Source organism: Talpa europaea (genome assembly GCF_964194135.1).
Source record: "Talpa europaea genome assembly, chromosome: 11".
Lineage (NCBI taxonomy): Eukaryota > Metazoa > Chordata > Mammalia > Eulipotyphla > Talpidae > Talpa > Talpa europaea.
The window spans coordinates 48731848-48756327 of record NC_140078.1 but is presented as its reverse complement, the minus strand read 5'-3'; the positions used below and the strand labels follow the sequence as shown (position 1 = coordinate 48756327).

The window sequence follows — 24480 nt, the reverse complement described above, 5'->3', positions numbered from 1 at the left end:
AGAAATAGAACAATTATTGATGAAATTCATATGGAACCACCAAAAACCCCAAACTGCCAAAGCTCTCCTGAAAAAATAAAAAAAAAATAAGAGAATGTAGGCATCACACTCCCAGATTTCAAACTATACTACAAAGCCATGATAATCAAAACTGCATGGTACTGGAACAAAAACAGACACATGGACCAATGGAACCAAATAGAAAATCCAGAAATAAGCCCACAGATTTATGGTCCACTAATCCTTGACAAAGGAGCAAAGAAAATGCAATGGAGCAAAGAAAGTTTGTTCAATAAATGGTGTTTGGAAAACTGGGTTGCTACATGCAAAATAATGAAGCAGGTGTACTACCTTACACCATGCACAAAAACCAATGCAAAATGAATTAAAGAACTAGACATAACACCTGAAACCATAAAATATATAGAAGGAAATAGAGGCAAAACATTACATAACATTCACCTCAAAAACATCTTTACAGATACATCACCCAAAGAGTGAAGGCAAAGTTAAACAGCTGGGACTACATCAAATGAAAGAGCTTCTCTACAGTAAAGGAGACAATAACCAAAACAAAGAGAAACCCCACTGACTAGGAGAAAATTTTTGCACACAACACTATGATAAAGGACTGATCACAAAAACCTACAAAGAGCTGATGAGACTCAACAAAAACAAAATAAACAATCCTGTCAAAAAATGGGCAGAAGAGCTAAAAAGAATCTTCTCCAAAGAGGAAATGCAAATGGCCAACAGGCATATGAAAAAATGTTCAAATTCACTTATAATCAGGGAAATGAAAATCAAAATTACAATGAGATACCATCTTACACCAGTGAGAATGGCACATATTAAAAAAAAAAAATAGCTACAACAAATGTTGGCAAGGATGTGGAGAAAAAGGAACTCCCCTACACTGCTGGTGGGAGTGCAAAATTGTCCAACTAGTATGGAAAGCTGTGTGGAGATTCCTCAACCTACTAAAGATAGAGTTTCCATATGATCCAGCAATTCCACTCCTAGGTATTTACCCAAATGACAAAGAAACATTAATTCCAAATGGCACCTGCACTCCTATGTTTATAGCAGCGCTATTTACAATAGCGAAGCTATGGAAACAACCCAAATGCCCAAAAATAGATGACTTGATCAAGAAGATGTGGTACATATACACCATGGAATATTACTCAGCAATCAAAAAAGATATACTCATGTAATTTGCAGCAACATGGATGGAGCTGGAAGGGATCATGCTCAATGAAATAAGCCAGAAAGAAAAACAAAAGTACCGGATAGTCTCACTCATAGCAGGAATTTAGAAAAGCTATATAAGGGACTAGGATAAAGACTAATTATAATAAAGAAAAACTCAAAATCAAAAAGCAACTATAAACCAGAGACACACTATGGGGAGAGGGTCGGGAGAGGAAAGGAGGGATTAGGACTAAAGTAAGGGGGAGTGTGAATTATATGGAGAATATAACCAAAATGAAAATGCATACATTGTGCAAAAATGAAAAATTATGTAAGAATTATATAAAATAAAAAATAAACAAAACAAAAAAAGAAAAGAAAAGAAAACTTGTTTCTTTATTTATATTATGTCTTTTTTATCTATCCATTGTTAGAACTGGTATATTAAGGTTCCCCATTATTATTGTGTTTTTATCAGTATCTCCATTAGTTTTTGTTATTAAACTCCTTATACCCTGGACTCGAACAATTGATGCATTTATATTGTTAAGCATAATTTGTTCTTGTTGTATTAGATTTTAATCACAATACTGCTTCCTTGTTAAGCCTATTTTATCAGCTATAGCTATAGTTTTCCCAATATTTTTGGTTGCCAACTGCTTGTATAACTATCTTCCAACTTTTAATTCTAAGTCATGCTTATCTTTGTTGGTGAGTTTCGTACAAACAACATAAGTTTGGACTTTGTTTTAAGGCTATTCAGCCACTCTACATCTTTTGACTAATGAGCTTCAGTCATTTACATTTAAGGTGATTGTTAATATGTAGGTGTTTATTGGCATTTTGTTATTTTGTTAAAATTTGTTTTGTCTAAGTTTTGTTAATTATGTTTGTGTTTTCCTATTATGTTTTATTTAGGTTCTACCATCTTATGTTTTACTTCTATTACTTTTCTTTAAGAATTCTATTGTGGTTAGTATATGATGGACTATTTTTGTGAACCACTGGAAAGTCTGGTTTCTGGCTGGTTCTAATGGGTCACTTTGCTATTATTGTTCTTTGCCTCCTACACATATGTAATTTAGTGTCATTTACTTCTATAGTCAATTTCTGTTGCTTTATAATAATCCCCTTAGGAATTATTTTTCATATGGCATTTGGTGTTGAATAAGTTTGTTTTGGTTTTGCTTTTCAAGGAAGCTCCTTACCCTTCTTTCTATCTTGATTATTTATCTTTCTGAGTTCTGCCCTGGAAGTCTTTTTCTTTGACTACTTTGAATATTTACTTCCAGTCCCTTTATGCTTATAATGTTTTTGTTGAAAAATTTACTGATAGTCTGATTGGTGTTCCTTTAAAGGTTATTCTTTTAACTCAATATTTTTAATGTTCTCCCCTTATCATTCATTGGTTCTTGACAGCTTCACTGTTATTTGTCTTGGAATATGTCTAACTGCTGGGTTATTTTGTTTTTGTTATTTTTAACTCTTTGGGACTTTACTGTTGCAACTTCTGGTTCACTTCCCATAATGTGATTGTTTTCAGTAATTCTTTCTTTTTTAAATGTTTTTATTTATTTATTTTTAGAGATTTATTTAATTTTTTTGTTCATTTCTTTATTTATTTATACAAGCACTGGGAACAGTCAGAAGCACTGGAAGGTGAGAGAATTTACCAGAGCCAGAGTGGGGAGCAGAACAGGCAGACTGATGAAATACACTGCTGAGGGGAGCAGCAGGCACAGCAGGAGAGGTCTGTTGTGCCATGTGGGACCTTTGCAGGCAGCCGGGGATTGAACCTGCGCTGCAGACGCTGCGGCCAGTTTCGCAGCCCAGCGCTCCACGGCTGTTCCACCAAGGGAGGCTATTCGGTAATTATTTCTTTAAGTTTATTTTCATTTGTTCCCTTTTTCTCTTCCTTCTGGGATTCACACGATATGGACATTATTTCTCTTTAAGTTGTCCCAAGAGTGCCTACATTGTTAGCATTTTATTTTATTATTTTTTGTGTACCTTGTTCTATACTTACGTTCCAGTATTATGATTTTAAGTATATTAATTCTCTCCATTTTTTTCTGTTTTTCTGCCATAAGGTCCTCAATTGTTAAGTGCTGTTTTTATTTTTTAATCAGCTATAAAGTTTCTTAACTCCATTATTTCTGAATGTAGCTGTTTCATATTTTCATTATCTTTATTCTGTTGTTGCTATATCTCCTGTTGCTTTTTTAAGTACAATCAAAATTGCCAGGACTGTTGCCCTGAATTCCCCTTCTGTCACGTTATGCAACTCCCTGAATTGGAGCTCCTTTTTAGCTTGTTTTTGTTGCTTTTGTTATTTTTCTGGCATTTGTCCTGTGTTCTTTTGTCTTTTCATTTTCAATTTAGTATAGGTTTTAGTAAGAATGACTTTAATGGTTGTTTCTGTACTTGTTGCAGTATAGAGGGTATTGATAAGGGGTAGTGGCTTTGAAAGAGGTCTGGAACAATAGACATCAAAGTTTCATATCCAGTAGTCTCAGGACTTTGAAATTCTGTTTTAAAGCATTTATTTGTGGGAGGTGGAAAATTTTATTAGATATCTCAGCCTGAGATAAGGAATGGAAGATGTTTTGGATATCTTGGCCTGGAGTGGGATGGCAGGTGTTTCATATCTCTCAAGCCAACTTTAATAGTAGTCTCTTCTAGAACAAAGGCCAGGTTCTTGGACTAATTCAGACTACAGGTGTTTTGTGTTACAATTTCAAACTCAAGCAAGTAGACTTTGTTCTGTGTCCTCACCTCTGTACATTTCCTGCATCCAGTGTACCTCTGTATATCTACCTTCATCCAGTGCACTGCTGGGTCTTAGGAATCCCATCGTTGGGAGATGTCCAAGTCAATGGATATAGGGGTCTCTTCACAGCAACCATTTCTCCCTCTTCCCTGTTATTACTCTATTTTTATATTTTTAAAGATTTATTTAAGCATACAAGAGCTGAGGTACAGGCCAGAGATGGAGGGGGGTGAGAGGATTCACCAGAGACAGAGTGGGGAACAGAACAGACAAACTGACTGAAATACACTGCTGAGGGGAGCAGTGGGAGAGACAGGAGAGGTATGCTTTGCCATGTGGGTTGCTCCCTAACCAGCTGGGGATGGAACTTGTGCTTCAGAGGCTGCGGATTGCTTCATAGTGCAGTGTGTCACCAGGGAGACCCGCCCTGTTATTACTTTAAACAAAATTCACTTACATTTTTTTCTACCCTTTTAGTGAGGATCATGCACTAGTTTTGTATGCTGATAATCACTTTTTCCATAGTTTTTTTTTTTTTAATTTGTTTTGTATGTGTTTTGTTGTATCAAAAGGGTATGAGCCATGGGTCTTCACTTTGCTGCCATCTCACAGGAATCCTGTTTTCTCTTATGATCTTTGTCTGATTGAAGCAAGTCCACCCACATTATAAAATGTAATCTGTTTTACAGGAAGTCTGCTGATTTCAATTTTAATGTCATCTAAACACCTTTGTGGAAACACCCAGATTCTCCAAAAATCAGGATACTCTGCTCTAGCCCAGTGGACACATAAAATCAACTATCACAATAACCAAGTAAGATTTGCTTAAGCAATGCCAGGTTAATTCAGAGTAACAAAAACAATTCAGCAGTATATTACATAATTAGATGAAGGAAAGCATACCATTATCTTACCTGGTGCCAAAAGTGACAAAAATCTCACTCCCTCATATGATAAGAACACATAAAGAGTAGGAATAAAAAAGATTTATCTCAACTTTAAAAAGGTCATCTATTTTAAAAGTGCACAGCTAGCATCATAAAGATGAAATACTGAAGGCTTTACCACCTAATATAAGCAAAAGGAAAAGCATTTTCACCCTTGTTACTTGTATTGAGCACTATAATGGACGAGTTCTAGCTTAGATAATTAGATAAGAAAAAGAAATATAAAGGCATCCAAATTGGAAAGGAAGAAGTGACCATCTCATTCGACAGATAACAGCTTATATATAGACAAACCTAAATGATGCACAAAAAAGCAAAATCTGTTAATCTGTTAACACTAATTAGTAGCACACTTGCAAAATTCTAAAGCATGCAAAATTTGTATTTCTATATGTTAGCAATGAAAATTTCAAAATGACAAGAAATTAGCAAGGATATAAAATAATGGTAATCCAATAAAATATATTATTAAAAAAGAAAATACTTGCAAATCATATATCTCAAAGCAGTCTAGTATATAGATAATATAAAGTATAAACAATAAAAAGACAATCCAATTTAAATAGGCATTTTTTATTTATTTATTTATTTGTTTGTTTGTTTGTTTGTTTTGTTTATACATGCACTGGGTACAGTCAGAAGCCTGGGAGGGTGAGAGAATTCACCAGAGCCAGAGCAGGTTGCAGAGTAGGCAGAAGGACCGAAGTACACTGCTGAGGGGAGCAGTGGGCGGCAGGAGAGGTCTGCGCGCCATGTGGGACCCTCTTCGGGAGGCCGGGGAGCAACCGGGGATTGAACTGGCGCCGCAGAGGCCGCGGGCAGCTTCGCAACCCAGGGCTCAACCGCTGCGCCACCGGGGAGGCCCTAAATAGGCATTTTTTAAAGACTGCAAATAACCATTAATTACACAAAAAGATGTTTAACATCAGCATCATTATGGAGATGTAAGCCAAATTTACAATGAAATATCATTTTATAAAAACAGTTTTATTAAGATGGAATTAGCATACTATGAAATTCACCATTTATTTTTTACCAGAGAATGCAATTTCTGGGTCTCATGGTAGTTGCACATTCAGTTTTAGAAGAAACTACCAAACTGTAGTCCAGAAAGGCCCTGCCACTTTATATTATCCCCAACAATGCATGAATGATCCAGTTTTCCCATATCCTTTTCTGCATTTGGTACAATCATTTATTTATTTTAGCCCTTCTCACAGGTTTATAGTGGTATAATATGATTTTGATTTGCATTTCCTTGATGATTAATAATCTTGAACTTCTTTTCATGTTCTTTCATTTCAGTTAAAAGTATATTAATTGTATGGGGAATATAAAAATAAAATTTATTATTTAAATATATATATATATTTATTTCTTTTGCCCATATATTGATTGGATCTTTGGGGGTTTTTACTGATAAGTTTTGAAATTTTATATATTCTAAGCACGGGTCTATTGTCAGATGCATGTTATGATAGTCTGGTTTGTTTTTCCATCATTTTCTCTTTCAACTGCACATTTTTCCATTTTGTAATTGTCTATAAAATATGTTCTGGCACCTTTAATTTGCTGGTGTTCTCCACTCTTAATATTAGAACATTATAGATATTCATGCAATATTTGTTGAACAAGTGCAAAATACATTTCTCTAAGTTTAGGTGTTTAAGTCTCTGCTCTCTCTTTGTTGCTCTAATAGGTGGTTTTGAGTATTCCATCAATATTTGAAGTTTTGACAATTGCCTTCTCTGCACAGCAGTTTATATTTTTTACTTTATTAAAAATGCAGTGCCATCAATCAGAACTCCTCCAGCCTTTCTCCCACACAACACATTCTTCTCCTTTGGTTATTTTAGTTATGTTGTCAGTGTACACTGGTTTATTATTTTTTTGTCCATTCATCATTTTTCTCTCCTGATATTGCATGTGCAATAATCCAATATTAGTTTTTTACCTTCTGACTTTATTCATTTCACATAATCCTCTTAAGTTCCTTCCATTTTGATGCAAATGTCAAAATTTCATTTTTTATTGTTGAATAGTCCGTTGTGTATATACCACATCTTCCCTATCCAATTATCTTTCTATGGGCACTTAGAAAGTGCATGGGGGCATGGCATAACCATTCTTCATAATTTAGCTATTGTAAAAGTGCAATAAATATTGCGGTGGGTATAACTCTTTAAGTTAAAGATTCTATAACATTCAGGTATATACTAAGAAGTGCAATTGCTAGATCATACAGTAGTTCTGTTTTCAGTTTATTGAGTCGGTTCCATAATGTTTTTCAAAATGGTTGCATCAATTTACATTCCAACCAACAATTTCAGAGGGTTCCTTTTTCTCCACAAACTCAGCAACACATGTTTTTACTGGTCTTTTTAATGTAAACCATCTTAATGGGTATGAGATAATATCTCAATATGGTTTGTTTGTTTGCATTGCATTAATAATAAGTGAAGATGAGCATTTTTTCAAGTGCCTATTTGCTAATCATATGTCCTATTTATTTATTTATTTATTTTAAAAATATATTTCAAATTTATTTTTTTTTAATAATAAATTTTATTTTTATATTCCCCATACAATGGCAAACCCCCCATTCTGATCCCAATCCCTCCCCACCCGCCCCCCACCCCCCCAAAAGTGTCTCTGTTTCATAGTTTTTTGTTGATTCTGATTTTCACTTTCTTATAGTTATTCATTTTCCGGGTCCCTTATTTAAGTTTTCTAGATTCCTGCTATGAGTGAGACCATCTGGTATTTTTCTTTTTCTTTTTGGCTTATTTTGCTGAGCATGATCCCTTCCAGCGCCATCCATGTTGCTGCAAATTGCATGTGTTTATCTTTGTTGAATGCTGAGTAATATTCCATGGTGTATAAGTACCACATCTTCTTGATCCAGTCATCTATTTTTGGGCATTTGGGTTGTTTCCAAAGCTTAGCTATTGTAAACAGTGCTGCTATAAACATAGGGGTGCAGGTGCTCTTTGGAATTGATGTTTCTGTGTCCTTTGGGTAAATACCTAGGAGTGGAATTGCTGGATCATATGGAAGCTCTATGTTTAGTAGGTCCAGAAATCTCCACACAGCTCTCCATAGTGGTTGGACCAGTTTGCACTCCCACCAACAGTGCAGAAGAGTTCCTTTTTCTCCACACCCTTGCCAACATTTGTTGTTGCTAGTTTTTTTAATATGTGCCATTCTCACTGGTGTAAGATGGTATCTCATGGTAGTTTTGATTTGCATTTCCCTGATTACAAGTGATGTTGAACATTTTTTCATATGCCTGTTGGCCATTTGCATTTCCTCTTCAGAGAAGTTTCTTTTTAGCTCTTCTGCCCATTTATTGACTGGATTATTTTCTTTGTTGTTGTTGAGTCTCATCAGCTCTTTGCAGATTTTTGTGATCAGTCCTTTATCATTAGTGTTGGGTGCAAAAATGTTCTCCCAATTGGTGGGGTTTCTGTTTGTTTTGGTTATTGTCTCTTTTGCTGTGCAGAAGCTCTTTAATTTGATGTAGTCCCAGCTGTTTATCTTTGCCTTCACTATCACTGCTTTGGGTGATGTGTCTGTAAAGATGTCTTTGATGTGCAAATCACGTAGTGTTTCGCCTATATTTCCTTCTATATATTTTATGGTTTCAGGTCTTATGTCTAGTTCTTTAATCCATTTTGAGTTGATTTTTGTGTATGGTGTGAGGTAGTGGTCAAGCTTCATTCTTTTGCATGTAGCGACCCAGTTTTCCCAGCACCATTTATTGAACAAACTTTCTTTGCTCCAATGCATAGTCTTTGCTCCTTTGTCAAAGATTAGTTGACCATAATCTGTGGGTTTATTTCTGGATTTTCTATTCGATTCCATTGGTCTGTATGTCTGTTCTTGTTCCAATACCATGCAGTTTTGATGATTATGGCTTTGTAGTAGAGTTTGAAGTCTGGGAGTGTGATGCCTCCATTCCCTTCTTTTTTTTTTCAGGAGAGATTTGGCTATTCGGGGTTTTTTGTGATTCCATATGCATTTCATCAATAATTGTTCTATTTCTTTGAAGAATGACATTGAAATTTTGATTGGAATAGCATTGAATCTGTATATTGCTTTTGGTAGGGTGGCCATTTTAATAATGTTTATTCTTCCAATCCTTGAGCAGGGGATGTCTTTCCATTTCTTTGTGTCTTCTTCTATTTCTTTTAACAGTGTTTTATAGTTTTCTTTGTAAAGGTCCTTTACCTCTTTTGTTAGATTTATTCCCAAATATTTGATTTTTTTTGTTTCAATAATAAAAGGGATTTTTTTTTTATTTCTTCTTCTTCAGATTTATTGTTTGTGTATAGGAAGGCTACTGACTTTTGCATGTTGATATTGTATCCTGCCACTTTACTGAACTGATTGATGAGTTGAATTAGTTTTTCTGTGGAGTTTTTGGGGTTCTCTATGTATATTATCATATCATCTGCAAATAGTGATATTTTGACTTCTTCTTTTCCTATTTGGATTACTTGTATGTCTTTCTCTTGTCTTATTGCTCTGGCTAGGACTTCCAGTATTATATTGAAAAGCAGTGGTGAGAGTGGACATCCTTGTCTTGTTCCAGATCTTAATGGAATTGCTTTCAGCTTTTCACTATTGAGAATGATACTGGCTGTTGGCTTGTCATAGATGGCCTTTATGATGTTGAGGTATGTTCTTTGTATCCCAAGAATTTCAAGGGCTTTTATCATGAATGGGTGTTGCTCTTTGTCGAAAGCTTTCTCAGCATCTATTGATCATATGGTTTTTATATTTCTTTTTGTTGATGTGTTGGATACCGTTGATTGATTTTCGGATGTTGAACCATCCTTGTGCCCCTGGAATGAATCCTACTTGGTCGTGGTGAATTATCTTATGGATACATTGTTAGATTCTGATAGCTAAAATTTTATTGAGGATTTTTGCATCAGTGTTCATTAGGGAGATTGGCCTGTAGATTTCCTTTTTTGTGTTGTCCTTGTTCGGTTTTGGTATTAGTGTAATGTTGGCTTCATAGAACATGTTTGGTATTGTCCCTTCCTTCTCAATTTTTTGGAAGAGTTTGTGAAGGATAGGCACTAATTCGTCTCTGAATGTTTGGTAGAATTCATTTGTAAATCCATCAGGTCCTGGGCTTTTGTTTTTGGGGAGGTTTTTGATTACCATTTCAATTTCGCTGCTTGTAATTGGTCTGTTTAGGTGTTCTATTTCTTCTTTATCTAGCTTTGGGTGTTTGTAGAGTTGTAGGAATTTGTCCATCTCCTCTAGATTGTTGAACTTGTTTCCATACAACTGTTCATAGTAGTTACTGATTATTCTTTTGATTTCTGCTGTGTCTGTTGTGATTTCTCCTCTTTCATTTGTGATTTTGTTTATTTGTGCTTTCTCCCTTTTTTCCTTTGTGAGCCTGGCTAGGGGTTTGTCTATTTTATAAATTTTTTCAAAGAACCAGCTCTTGGTTTCATTGATCTTTTGGATTGTATTTTTAGTTTCAATTTCATTTATTTCTGCTTTGGTTTTTATTATTTCTTTTCTTCTACTGGTTTTGGGGTTTCTTTGTTGTTCTTTTTCTAGATCTTTGAGCTTCGAGATTAGGTTGTTTCTTTGAGTTCTTTCTTGTTTCTTGATGTGAGCATCTATTGCTATATATTTTCCTCTTATTACTGCTTTTGCTGCATCCCAGACATTTAGGATATTGGTGTCCTCCTTGTCATTCAATTCAAAGAATTTTTTAATTTCTTCTTTGATCTCCTCATTCGTCCAGTGCTCTTCTAGTAGTGTGGTTTTTAATCTCAATGAGGTAGGAAAGTTCCTTGCCTTCTTTTTATGGTTTATTTCTAGTTTGATGCCTTCATGTTCAGAAAAGATGGTTGGTATGATTTCAATCTTGGTGTATCTGTTGATGTTTGTCTTGTGCCCCAGTATGTGATCGATCCTGGAGAATGATCCGTGTGCGCTTGAGAAAAATGTGTACTCCATTTTTTGGGGCTTTAGTGTTCTATAGATGTCTGTTAAGCCCAAATGCTCTAGGTCCTTATTTAGAGCTTTAGTTTCTTTCTTTATTTTTTGTCTTGTTGATCTATCCATTGTTGACAGCGGTGTGTTGAAGTCTCCCACTACGTATGTGTTTTCTCTGATGTCTGTTTTCAGAGAGGACAACAGTTGTCTGATATATTTTGGTGCTCCTTCGTTTGGTGAGTATATGTTAATGAGTATTATTTCTTCTTGAAGTATTTTCCCCTTGATCATAATGTAGTGACCATTGGGGTTTCTTTTTAATTTTTTGAGTTTGAAGTCTGTTTTATCTGATATAAGTATAGCTGTTCCTGCTTTCCTTTTTGGTCCATTTGCTTGTAGGATTGTTTTCCATCCTTTAACTTTGAGCCTATTTTTATCTTTTGTAGCTAAATGTGTTTCCTAGAGACAGCAATAGGTTGGGTTTTGTTTCTTAATCCAGGCTGCAACTCTGTGTCTTTTTATTGAAGAGTTTAGTCCATTTACATTTAGAGTTAATATTGATATGTTAGCATCTGTATTTGCCATTGTGTTTGTCTTTCCTTTGATTTTATTTATTCTGTTAATAACTTTTTTTTTGGCCTTCTTTCGTTGTTATTCGTCCCTCTGAGATTCTGGCTTTAGGATTCCTTGTAGTATTTTTTAGAGTGGGGGTTTAGTCTTAATGAAATTCCGGAGTTTCTCTTTGTCTGGGAAGGTCCATATTCTTTCTTCATGGAGGAAAGAGAGCTTTGCGGGATAGAGTATTCTTGGTTGGCATCTGTTTTCTTGGAGTCTGTTGACTATGTCCCTCCACTCTCTCCTTGCCCGTAGTGTTTCTTCAGAGAAGTCCGATGTCAGCCTGATTGGTTTTCCTTTGAATGTTATCTGTTTCTTCCCTCTTGTCAGCTTCATTATTTTTTCCTTGTCCTGGATTCTTGGGAGCTTTACTATTATGTGTCTTGCTGTATTTTTCCATTTGTCGTGGAAGTTTGGTGTTCTTCTTGCTTCTTGTATATTAATTTTCAGCTCCTTCTTCACATTTGGGAAGTTCTCTTCAATTATCTCCTGGAATATTTTCTCTGTTCCTACATCTCTCTCCTCTCCTTCTGGAATTCCTATAACTCTTATATTTCCTTTCCTCATGGAGTCAGATAGTTCCCGAAGTCTTTCTTCATTCTTTTTCCTTCGTACTTCTCTTTCCTTTTCTGTTTTGGTTCTTTTTATTTCTGTGTCTTCAAGAGTACTTATTCTTTCTTCCATTTCATCTATTCTGCTTTCATTGCTTTTCCCAGAGTTCTTTAGTTCCTCCATTAATTCTTTGATCTCCTGCGTTTCTTTTGCTTCCCTCTTTACAGACTCAATTTCATTCTTCTGATCGTTGATTATTTTTCTCATATCATTGTTTTCCTTTATGACTTCTGTCAGTTTTTTAATCACAGCAATTTTAAATTCTCTTTCTGGAAGTCTCAGAAGTTCTTCCAAGTTAATGTCGTTGTGATCTGGAGGGTGGTTTTCTTTTTGTGGTGTGCTTTTTTCCTGAGGAGTTGTTAGGTTGCTTGTGGTTCTTCTACTCCCTACTGTCTGTTTTCTAATTTGTCATATGCATTGGGACACTGTGTTGCTCGGACTGGCCGGCATCTTGGGTGAACTTCTCCGCTCCCCTCTGGCTCCTCCAGGAGCCATCTCTGGCTTCTGAGGGAGCTTTCTGCTGGTTTCAGACAGTCTTTACTGAAGAAATGTCCCTGTTCTAAAATGGCGACGTGGGACTCAGTCCCTGCGCTTCTGGTCTCAGGCACACACTTCTGCATGCCCGGTCTGCCCCGGCTGTGGGTGCCTGTTCCCTCTGTGGGTTCAGACTGCTGGTTGGAAGGGGCCTGGCGTGGGCTAACTTCCTAGCTGGCCACTGTCTCCTCCGGGAGCCTTCTGCCCTTTTCAATCAGTCTTAAGAAATTTCCCTGTTCTATGGGGTGTTAGTGACTTTTTTTTTCGTGGTCTCTAGGTGGCGCCAGAGATCTCTCTTATTGTCCTTGGGGGGGGCTGTTTTTCGCCCCTCCCACCCCGTGGGACAAGGAACAGAGTGGGAATGGTAGGGTAAACCTCAACGGCTTTGGGGTGCTGTGTCTGCCTTGTGCCCCACCGTCGTGGAGAACCCACGCCCCGAATTTCGTGCCCCGGGTCTCAGTTCCAAAGCCCTCAGGTCCAGGACTCGGGCTGTAGCCCAGTTCAGTGGCGCGGGAATGGCGCCTTTTGCACCCCGCTCCGGTGCCTGGGCGCCCGGTTCCTGCTTACTCACTGAGGGACTTTCATCCCAGTGAGGGCCTCCACGCGTCTCCCCGCAAGCCTAGGTCGCAGGCATGGGGACCTGGGCAGCCGTGATCCCGATCTGTGTTTGCTTTTCAAGTGCGCCAAGCGCGCCGCTTTTCCACGCAAGCTTACCGGCCGGCCCGGGGCTGTGTGCGGGTCTCCAGAGACTTTGTTATTCTCTAATGGCACTGGGAGCCGTTCGCTCACCTCCGCGGTGAATCCTGCAGGGTTCTCCACAGCTCCCGTTCACGGGGTGTGGTGGCTGAAACAGTTCCTTTTCACTCACAGTCCCGCTTGATACGTAGTTTTTTCTTGTTTGTCGTTTTGGTTTTTTTTTTCCTCCTCTCTGCTGTCGGAGAGTGCCGACTCTGTGGTTGGGGGAGGGGAGCAGGGTTCTGCGCTTTCCTCCCTTCTAGTCCTCTTTTATGGCAACTTTCTTCTTCGGGTAGTTTGCTGGAGTCACCCGTTTATCTTCCGTGTCCCAGTTCTCACTGGGACCTGCCGCTTTTCCTCCCTATTAACTTTTTTTAATGGGAGATCTTACTCGCAGCGTCTCCTCGCCGCCATGTTGCTCCGCCCTCACCATATGTCCTATTTAAATCACTGTATTCAAATCTTCTTTCTAATTTTTAATTGGGTCATCTTTTCATGAGTTCCTGAACTCACAATCATGGCAGAGTGAGTAATTGGATAGGAAAGCAAAACCCAACTTTCTATTATCTCCAAGAGACATATCTGGGCTTCAAATATAAACATTGGTTCCAAGTAAATGGTTATAAAACAATCATACAAGCAAATGAAACCCCCAAAGGCAGGAAAATCATGTTTATATCAGGTAAAATATATTTTCAGTTAAAAAGATTGACAAAGACAGGGATTTTCATTATATAATGATTAAGTGAAAAATATATCAGGGCAACATTCATCTATCTATCTGTCTATCTAGATACATACAAACACACACTACACACACACACACACACGTGTGCACAAAGGAGCATCAAAATATATGGCAATTATATTTTTAAAAAGACACCTATTGGGCCTCCCTTCTGGCACAGGGATTAAAGTCTCAGTGCTATCAAGTATCACCAGCCAGTATCACCAGTATCACTAACTCATGTGGCATGAGTTAGATCCCTGGGAATTTCAACACCCCACTCCCATGAATTAACAGATCAACTAGACAGAAATCAACAAGGAGGCTAGAACATTTAAAGAGGAATTAGGTCACATGTGTCTAATAGACATTGAGTAGATACTACATTACCAAAAGCTGAATACATATTATTCTCAAATATGCATGGGCGTACCAGGGGTAGACCACATGTTAGGTTACAAAATAAGTTTCAGTAAATTCATGGTAACAGGTCCACATCATGAACTAATTAAGTGCTCAAATATGTAATTTAAATTTACATTTTAAGGAATTTGAAAATGAAAAATAAACAAACCCAAAGTCAGTAGAAGGAAAGAAATTAGGGGGAAAAAAACAAACATAAATTAAATTGAAATTTTTAAGATAGTTCAAAGATCAAGGAAACAAAACAAAGTTGTTTGAAAAACCAAACAGAGTAGTCTAGTTAAATTGACAAAGAGAAAGAGGGGGAAAACTAATAAATAGAATCATATAAAAGATGAGAAAAACAGCAGACATCAGAAATACAGGGCTCATAAGAAAAAACTATAATCATCCATATGCCAATAAATTGAATAACCTTGAAGAAATGAAAAAAAAAATTCTTAGAGGTGTATATCCTTCTGAGATTGAATCAGGTAGAACTAGAAAACCTGAACACATCGATTACCATAAAGAAAAATAAAACAGTAATCAAAACTATCCCCAAAATCAAAAGTCCAGGACCAGACAATTTTGTTCCTGAATAACATGAACAAATACCAATGCTTCTTAAAACCACCCTGGAAAGTGAGGAAGAGAGAATGCTATCAAACATATGTATATTTGGGGAATTAGACCCCATGGCGGGGTTGGGGAACAAAAACAAAAATAAACAAAGAGGACTATATCAAACCAAAAGATTTTTGCATTATGAAAGAAACTTCCAGGGCCTCCCTGGTAGCGCAAGGGGCTAAGCATCACACTGTGAAGCAATCCTCAGACTCTGCAGCAGGAGTTCCATCATTGGCCAGAGAGGGCACAACCCACATGGTTCAACAGACCTCTCCTGACTCACCTGCTGTTCCCCTCAGCAGTTTACTTTGGTCAGTCTGCCTCTTCTGTTCCCCACAGTCTCTGGTGAATCCTCTCACATCCCACATCTCTGGCCTGTCCCCCAGCTCTTGTGTGCATAAATAAATAAATCTTTGGGGGAAAAAAAAAAGAAACTTTCATTAAATCTACAAGATAATCTACTGAATGGGAGAAAAATATTTGTACATCATACATCTGTGGTTAATTTCCAAGATTTATAAAGAACTCAATAAAAAGAAAATAAAAAGAAAAAATTCCAAAAAATGGATAGAACTGTTGAATAGGCACTTCTCCAAAGAGATTCAGATGGTCAGTAGGCAAATGAAAAAAAACATTAATCGTCTCTTATCATGAGGAAAATACAAAACAAAAGCACAATGAGATATCGCCTTACCCCTATGAAAATGACCTGTATCAAAAAGACCAGAAACGTGTGTTGAGGAGGGTATGGAGAAAAATGTACCCTTATACACTGTTGATGGGAATGTCCCTATAGAAAACAGCATGGAGTTTTCTCAAAATATTTTAAAAAATCAACAAACATACCTACAGCTTTTACACAAGTTTACCACCAGGTTTCATGAAATCCACAGCTAACCTAATCCAAAATGGAATAGGAAAAGAGTCATACCAACATCATCATCATGGGACACATTGATTCAGAACAGTCTAACAATACTGGCCATCTGATCCACAAATGTGTTGGGATAAGCAAAAGTTGATCCCACCAAATTTACTATCAGTAAATTTTACAAGGAGGTTGCTGAGATGGGAAAGGTTCATTCAAGTAGGTCTAGGTCTTGAATAAATTGAAAGCTGAATGGGGGCATGGCATCACCATTTATATCTTGCTGTAGAAATTTGGGACCAGCAAATATGTGTTACCACCACTGATGCCCCCAAGACACAGAGACTTCATCAAAAACATGATTATAGGCACAGCTCAGGCTGTCCTGATTATTGCTACTGGTGTGAATTTGAATCCAGTATCACTAGCATCTCCAAGACCCATGAGCATGCCCTTCTGGCATACACACTGGGTATAAAACAACTAGCTGTTGGTATTAAAATGGATTCCACTGTGCCACCCTACAGCCAGAAGAGACATGAGGAATAAGAAAGTCAGTATCTACATTAAGAAAATAGGCTACAATAAAAGAGGACCAGAAGGGAGGGAAGCGCAGAACCCTGCTCCCCTCCCCCGCCCACAGAGGCGGCACTCTCCGACCGGCAGAGACAAGGGAAACAACAAACCAAAACGCCCAACAAGAAAAACGGATGCAGCAAGCGGGACTGTGAGTGGAAAGGAACTATTTCAGCCACCACACCCCGTGAACGGGAGCTGAGGCGAACCCTGCAGGATCCGCCGCAGAGGTGAGCTCCAGGCGCCATTAAAGAGAGCTCCGCCCACCAGGAGGAGACCAGCACCAGCACACAGCCCCGGCCGCCTGGTAAGCTTGCGCGAAAGCAGCGCTCGGATTGCAGCTGCCCAGGGCCCTGCGCCTGCGACCTAGGCTTGCGGGGAGACGGCGGAGGCCCTCCCTGAGTGAGCAGGAACAAGGTGCCCAGGCAGGGGAGCGGGATTCAAAAGGCGCCATTCCCGCGCCACTGATCTGGGCTACAGCCCGCGTCCTGGAACTGAGGGCTTTGGAACTGAGACCCGGGCGGGCGGAGGCCCTCCCTGAGTGAGCAGGAACAAGGCGCCCAGGCAGGGGAGCGGGATTCAAAAGGCGCCATTCCCGCGCCACTGATCTGGGCTACAGCCCGCGTCCTGGAACTGAGGGCTTTGGAACTGAGACCCGGGGCACGAAATTAGGGGCGTGGGTTCCCCACGACGGTGGGGCACAAGGCAGACACAGCACCCCAAAGACGTTGAGGTTTACCCTACCATTCCCGCTCTGGTCCCTGTCCCACAGGGTGGAAAATCAGCTCCCCAAAGGCTCTAGGAGAGATCTCTGGTGCCACCTAGCGACTTGACCCCAGCACAGGCTACTGAAGGAGCTAGTGGCCAGCTGGGGAGTTAGCCCACACCGGGCCCCTTCTGAACAAGTAGTCTGAGCCCACAGGGAGAGCGAGCACCCACAGCCGGGGCAGACCAGGCGCGCAGAAGAGTGTGCCTGAGACCAGAAGCGCAGGGAGTGTGTCCCACATCACCATTTTAGAACAGGGACATTTCTTCAGTAAAGACTACCTGCAGAAGGCTTCCTCAGGAGCCAGAGGTGAGCGGGGGAAGTTCGCCCACGCCAGACCCCCTCTGGCCTGCAGTCCAAGCCCAGAGGGGAGCAGGAACCCACCGCCGGGGCAGACCAGGCGCACAGGGGAGTGTGTCCCCACATCGGCATTTTAGAACAGGGACCTTTCTCCAGTAAAGGCTGCTTGAAACTGACAGATGACTCCTGGAAGAACCAGAGGGGAACAGAGAAGCCCACCCAAGATGCCGGCAAGTCCCAACAACACAGTGTCCCAACGCATACGGCAAATTAGAAAACAGACAGTAGGGAGGAGAAGAACCACACGCAACCTAGCAACTCTCCAGAGAAAAAGCACACCACAAAAAGAAAGCCAGCCCCCAGATTGCAACGACAATAACTTGGAAGAATTTCTGAGCCTTCCAGAAAGAGAATTTAAAATTGCCGTGATTAAAAAACTGACAGAAGTCATAAAGGAAAACAATGATAAGGGAAAAATAATCAACGATCAGAAGAATGCAATTGAGTCCCTAGAGAGGGAAAACAATGGTCAGAAGAAAGAAATTGAGTCCCTAAAGAGGGAAGTAAAAGAAATGCAGGCGATCAAAGAATTAATGGAAGAACTAAAGAATTCTGGGAAAAGCAATGAAAGAAGAATAGATGAAATGGAAGAACGAATAAGTAATCTTGAAGACACAGAAATAAAAAGAACCAAAACAGAAAAGGAAAGAGAAGTATGAAGGAAAAAGAACGAAGAAAGACTTCGGGAACTATCTGACTCCATGAGGAAAGGAAATATAAGAGTTATAAGAATCCTAGAAGGAGAGGAGAGATATGTAGGAACAGAGAAAATATTCAAGGAAATAATTGAAGAGAACTTCCCAAATGTGAAGAAGGAGCTGAAAATTGATATAAAAGAAGCAAGAAGAACACCAAACTTCCACGACGAAAGGAAAAATACAGCAAGACACATAATAGTAAAGCTCCCAAGAATCCAGGACAAGGAAAAAATAATGAAGCTGGCAAGAGGGAAGAAACAGATAACATTCAAAGGAAAACCAATCAGGCTGACATCAGACTTCTCTGAAGAAACACTACGGGCAAGGAGAGAGTGGAGGGACATAGTCAACAGACTCCAAGAAAACAGATGCCAACCAAGAATACTCCGTCCCGCAAAGCTCTCCTTCCTCTTTGAAGAAAGAATATGGACCTTCCCAGACAAACAGAAACTCCGGAATTTCATTGCAACTAAACCCCCACTCCAAAAAATACTACAAGGAGTCCTAAAGCCAGAACCTCAGAGCGACGAATAACAATGAAAGAAGGCCAAAAAAAAAAAAAAAGTTATTAAAAGAATAAATAAATAAAATCAAAGGAAAGACAAACACAATGGCAAATACAGATGTTAACATATCAATATTAACTCTAAATGTAAATGGACTAAACTCTTCAATAAAAAGACACAGAGTTGCAGCCTGGATTAAGAAACAAAACCCAACCTTTTGCTGTCTCCAGGAAACACATTTAGCTACAAAAGATAAAAATAGGCTCAAAGTTAAAGGATGGAAAACAATCCTACAAGCAAATGGACCAAAAAAGAAAGCAGGAACAGCTATACTTATATCAGATAAAACAGATTTCAAACTCAAAAAGATAAAAAGAGACCCCAATGGTCACTACATTATGATCAAGGGGACAATACTTCAAGAAGAAATAACACTCATTAACATATACTCACCAAACGAAGGAGCACCAAAATATATCAGACAACTGTTGTCTTCTCTGAAAACAGACATCAGAGAAAACACATACGTAGTGGGAGACTTCAACACACCACTATCAACAATGGATAGATCAACAAGACAAAAAATAAGTAAAGAAACCAAAGCTCTAAATAAAGACCTAGAGCAATTGGGCTTAACAGACATCTATAGAACACTAAACCCCAAAAAAATGGAGGACACATTTTTCTCAAGCGCACACGGATCATTCTCCAGGATCGATCACATACTGGGGCACAAGACAAACATCAACAGATACACCAAGATTGAAATCATATCAACCATCTTTTCTGACCATGAAGGCATCAAACTAGAAATAAACCATAAAAAGAAGGCAAGGAACTTTCCTACCTCATGGAGATTAAAAACCACACTACTGGAAGACCATTGGACTAATGAGGAGATCAAAGAAGAAATTAAAAAATTTTTTGAATTGAACGACAAGGAGGACACCAATATCCTAAATGTATGGGATGCAGCAAAAGCAGTAATAAGAGGAAAATATATAGCAATAGAAGCTCACATCAAGAAACAAGAAAGAACGCAAAGAAACAACCTAATCTCGAAGCTCAAAGATCTAGAAAAAGAACAACAAAGAAACCCCAAAACCAGTAGAAGAAAAGAAATAGTAAAAACCAAAGCAGAAATAAATGAAATTGAAACTAAAAAAACAATCCAAAAGATCAATGAAACCAAGAGCTGGTTCTTTGAAAAAATCAATAAAATAGACAAACCCCTAGCCAGGCTCACAAAGGAAAAAAGGGAGAAAGCACAAATAAACAGGATCATCAATGAAAGAGGAGAAATCACAACGGACACAGCAGAAATCAAAAGAATAATCAGTAACTACTATGAACAGTTATATGGAAACAAGTTTAACAATCTAGAGGAGATGGACAAATTCCTACAACTCTACAATCACCCAAAGCTAGATAAAGAAGAAATAGAACACCTAAACAGACCAATTACAATTAGCGAAATTGAAATGGTAATCAAAAACCTCCCCAAAAACAAAAGCCCAGGACCTGATGGATTTACAAATGAATTCTACCAAACATTCAGAGACGAATTAGTGCCTATCCTTCACAAACTCTTCCAAAAAATTGAGAAGGAAGGGACAATACCAAACACGTTCTATGAAGCCAACATTACACTAATACCAAAACCGAACAAGGACAACACAAAAAAGGAAAACTACAGGCCAATCTCCCTAATGAACACTGATGCAAAAATCCTCAATAAAATTTTAGCTATCAGAATCCAACAATGTATCCATAAGATAATTCACCACGACCAAGTTGGATTCATTCCAGGGGCACAAGGATGGTTTAACATCCGAAAATCAATCAACGTTATCCAACACATCAACAAAAAGAAATATAAAAACCATATGATAATATCAGTAGATGCTGAGAAAGCTTTCGACAAAGTGCAACACCCATTCATGATAAAAGCCCTTGAAATTCTTGGGATACAAGGAACATACCTCAACATCATAAAGGCCATCTATGACAAGCCAACAGCCAGTATCATTCTCAATGGTGAAAAACTGAAAGCAATTCCATTAAGATCTGGAACAAGACAAGGATGTCCACTCTCACCATTGCTTTTCAATATAATACTGGAAGTCCTAGCCAGGGCAATAAGACAAGAGAAAGACATCCAAGGAATCCAAATAGGAAAAGAAGAAGTCAAACTATCACTATTTGCAGACGATATGATATTATACATAGAGAACCCCAAAAACTCCACAGAAAAGCTAATTCAGCTCATCAATCAGTTCAGTAAAGTGGCAGGATACAAAATCAACACGCAAAAGTCAGTAGCCTTCCTATACACAAACAATAAATCTGAAGAAGAAGAAATCAAAAAGACCATCCCTTTTGTTATTGAAACAAAAAAAATCAAATATTTGGGAATAAATCTAACAAAAGAGGTAAAGGACCTATACAAAGAAAACTATAAAACACTGTTAAAAGAAATAGAAGAAGACACAAAGAAATGGAGAGACATCCCCTGCTCATGGATTGGAAGAATAAACATTATTAAAATGGCCATCCTTCCAAAAGCAATATACAGATTCAATGCTATTCCAATCAAAATTTCAATGTCATTCTTCAAAGAAATAGAACAATTATTGATGAAATTCATATGGAATCACAAAAAACCCCGAATAGCCAAAGCTCTCCTGAAAAAAAAAGAAGGGAATGGAGGCATCAGACTCCCAGACTTCAAACTATACTACAAAGCCATAATCATCAAAACCGCATGGTATTGGAACAAGAACAGACATACAGACCAATGGAATCGAATAGAAAATCCAGAAATAAACCCACAGGTTTATGGTCAACTAATCTTTGACAAAGGAGCAAAGACTATGCATTGGAGCAAAGAAAGTTTGTTCAATAAATGGTGCTGGGAAAACTGGGTCGCTACATGCAAAAGAATGAAGCTTGACCACCACCTCACACCATACACAAAAATCAACTCAAAATGGATTAAAGAACGAGACATAAGACCTGAAACCATAAAATATATAGAAGGAAATATAGGCGAAACACTACGTGATTTGCACATCAAAGACATCTTTACAGACACATCACCCAAAGCAGTGATAGTGAAGGCAAAGATAAACAGCTGGGACTATATCAAATTAAAGAGCTTTTGCTCAGCAAAAGAGACAATAACAAAAACAAAGAGAAACCCCACCAACTGGGAGAACATTTTTGCACCCAACACTAATGATAAAGGACTGATCACAAAAATCTGCAAAGAGCTGATGAGTCTCAACAACAACAAAGAAAATAATCCAGTCAAAAAATGGGCAGAAGAGCTTAAAAGAAACTTCTCTGAAGAGGAAATGCAAATGGCCAACGATGAAAAAATGTTCAACATCACTTGTCATCAGGGAAATGCAAATCAAAGCTACCATGAGATACCATCTTACACCAGTGAGAATGGCACATATTAAAAAAACTAGCAACAACAAATGTTGGCGAGGGTGTGGAGAAAAAGGAACTCTTCTGCACTGTTGGTGGGAGTGCAAACTGGTCCAACCACTGTGGAAAGCTGTGTGGAGATTTCTGGACCTACTAAACATAGAGCTTCCATATGACCCAGCAATTCCACTCCTAGGTATTTACCCAAAGGACACAGAAACATCAATTCCAAAGAACACCGGCACCCCTATGTTTATAGCAGCACTGTTTACAATAGCTAAGCTTTGCAAACAACCCAAATGCCCAAAAATAGATGACTGGATCAAGAAGATGTGGTACATATATACCATGGAATATTACTCAGCATTCAAAAAAGATAAACACATGCAATTTGCTGCAACATGGATGGCGCTGGAAGGGATCATGCTCAGCGAAATAAGCCAAAAAGAAAAAGAAAAATACCGGATGGTCTCACTCATAGCAGGAATCTAGAAAACTTAAATAAGGGACCAGGAAAATGAATAACTATAAGAAAGTGAAAATCAAAATCAACAAAAAACTATGAACCAGAGACACTTTTAGGGGGGCGGGGGCGGGAGGGGAGGGATTGGGGTCAGAATGGGGGGCTGCAATTGTATGGGGACTATAACAATAAAATTTATAAAAAAAAAAAAAAGAAAATAGGCTACAAACCTGTCATAGTAACATCTGTGCTAATTTCTGGTTGGAATGGTGACAACATGCTGTAGCCAACTGCTAATACGTTTTATTCGAGGGATGGAAAGTCAGCCACAAGGGTGGCAATGCTAGTGGGACCACACTGTGGGAAGCTTTGGATTGCATCCTGCCACCAACTGGTCAAACTAATTAACCCCTGCACCCACACCTCCAGGATATCTACAAAATTGGTGGTATTTGAACTGTCACTATGGACTCAGTTGAGACTGGCATTTTCAAACTTAGTATGGTGGTCACCTTTGCTCTAGTCAGTGTTATTGCTGAAGTAAAGTCTGATGAAATGCACCATGAAGCTCTGAGTGAAGGTCCTTTTGGGGACAATATGGGCTTCAATATCAAGAATGTGTCTGTCAAAGCTATTTGCTGTCTCTGTGTGACTGGTGACAGCAAAAATTATCCACCAATGGAAGCTATGGGATTCATAGCTCAGTTGGTTTTTCTGAACCATCCTGGCCTAATCAGTGATAGATATGTCTTCAATACCCATACTCGATTGTCACACAGCTTACATTGTGAGCTGGGGAAAAGCTGGAAGATAATCTCAAATATTTGAAATCTGGTGATGCTGCTCTAGTTTACATAGTCCCTGGCTATCCCATGTGTGTTGAAAATTTCTCTAATGCATCTGGGGCATATTGCTATTTGTTACATGAGATAGACAGTTGTGGTGGAGTAAACAAAAAGGCACCCAGAGCTAGCAAGGTGAACAAGACTGCCCAGAAAGCTGAAGGTTAACTGAATACTATCCTCAAAACCTGCCATGTCAGTCTTAATCAGTGGTAGGAGAATGGTTTCAGAACTGTTTCTCTCAAATTGTCATTTAGGTTTAATATAGTAAAAGATTGGTTAATTATAATAATATATCATAAGACCTTCAGACAGAAAGGAGAAAATTTTGTGGACCATTTTTGTTTTCTTTTTATTGTGGCAGCTTCTAATTTATTAGTTTTTAAAATATGTAACTTTTTAATGGAAACAACTTGACCAAAAACCTGTCACAGAAGTTTGAGACCCATTAAAACAAAGTTTAGTGAGAAATATTAAAAAATAAAAATAGATCTATAATATTATATCTATATAATATATTTATATATAATATAGATAATAGCTCTATAATAGACCTATAGTAGTTATAAATAATATATCTACAACAGATATATATATATAATATATATCTATAATAGATCAAAAAATAGATCTATAATCCAGCAATCCCACTTCTAGGCATCTACCCAAATAATACAAAATCACTAACTCAAAGGAATATATACACGTCTATGTTCATTGAAGAACTAGTTATAATAGCCAAGTTATAGAAGCAGTCTAGTGAATGGATTAGGAAGAAGTCTCCCCCACTACCCCCCCTCTCTCTATATATATACACACACACACACAGAGAT

The 24480-nt window shown here is 38.3% G+C and overlaps 1 pseudogene across 1 annotated transcript in view; it reads left to right on the top strand.

The window, feature by feature from the left end:
* The window catches only part of LOC311180067 (elongation factor 1-alpha 1-like), a 142580-nt pseudogene extending 118765 nt beyond the window's left edge, over positions 1-23815 (top strand). Inside the window, exon 2 of the transcript in view lies at positions 23027-23815. The product of the transcript in view is annotated as an elongation factor 1-alpha 1-like (transcript). The remainder of the gene's footprint in view (positions 1-23026) is intronic.
* The last annotated feature ends 665 nt before the right edge of the window (positions 23816-24480 follow it).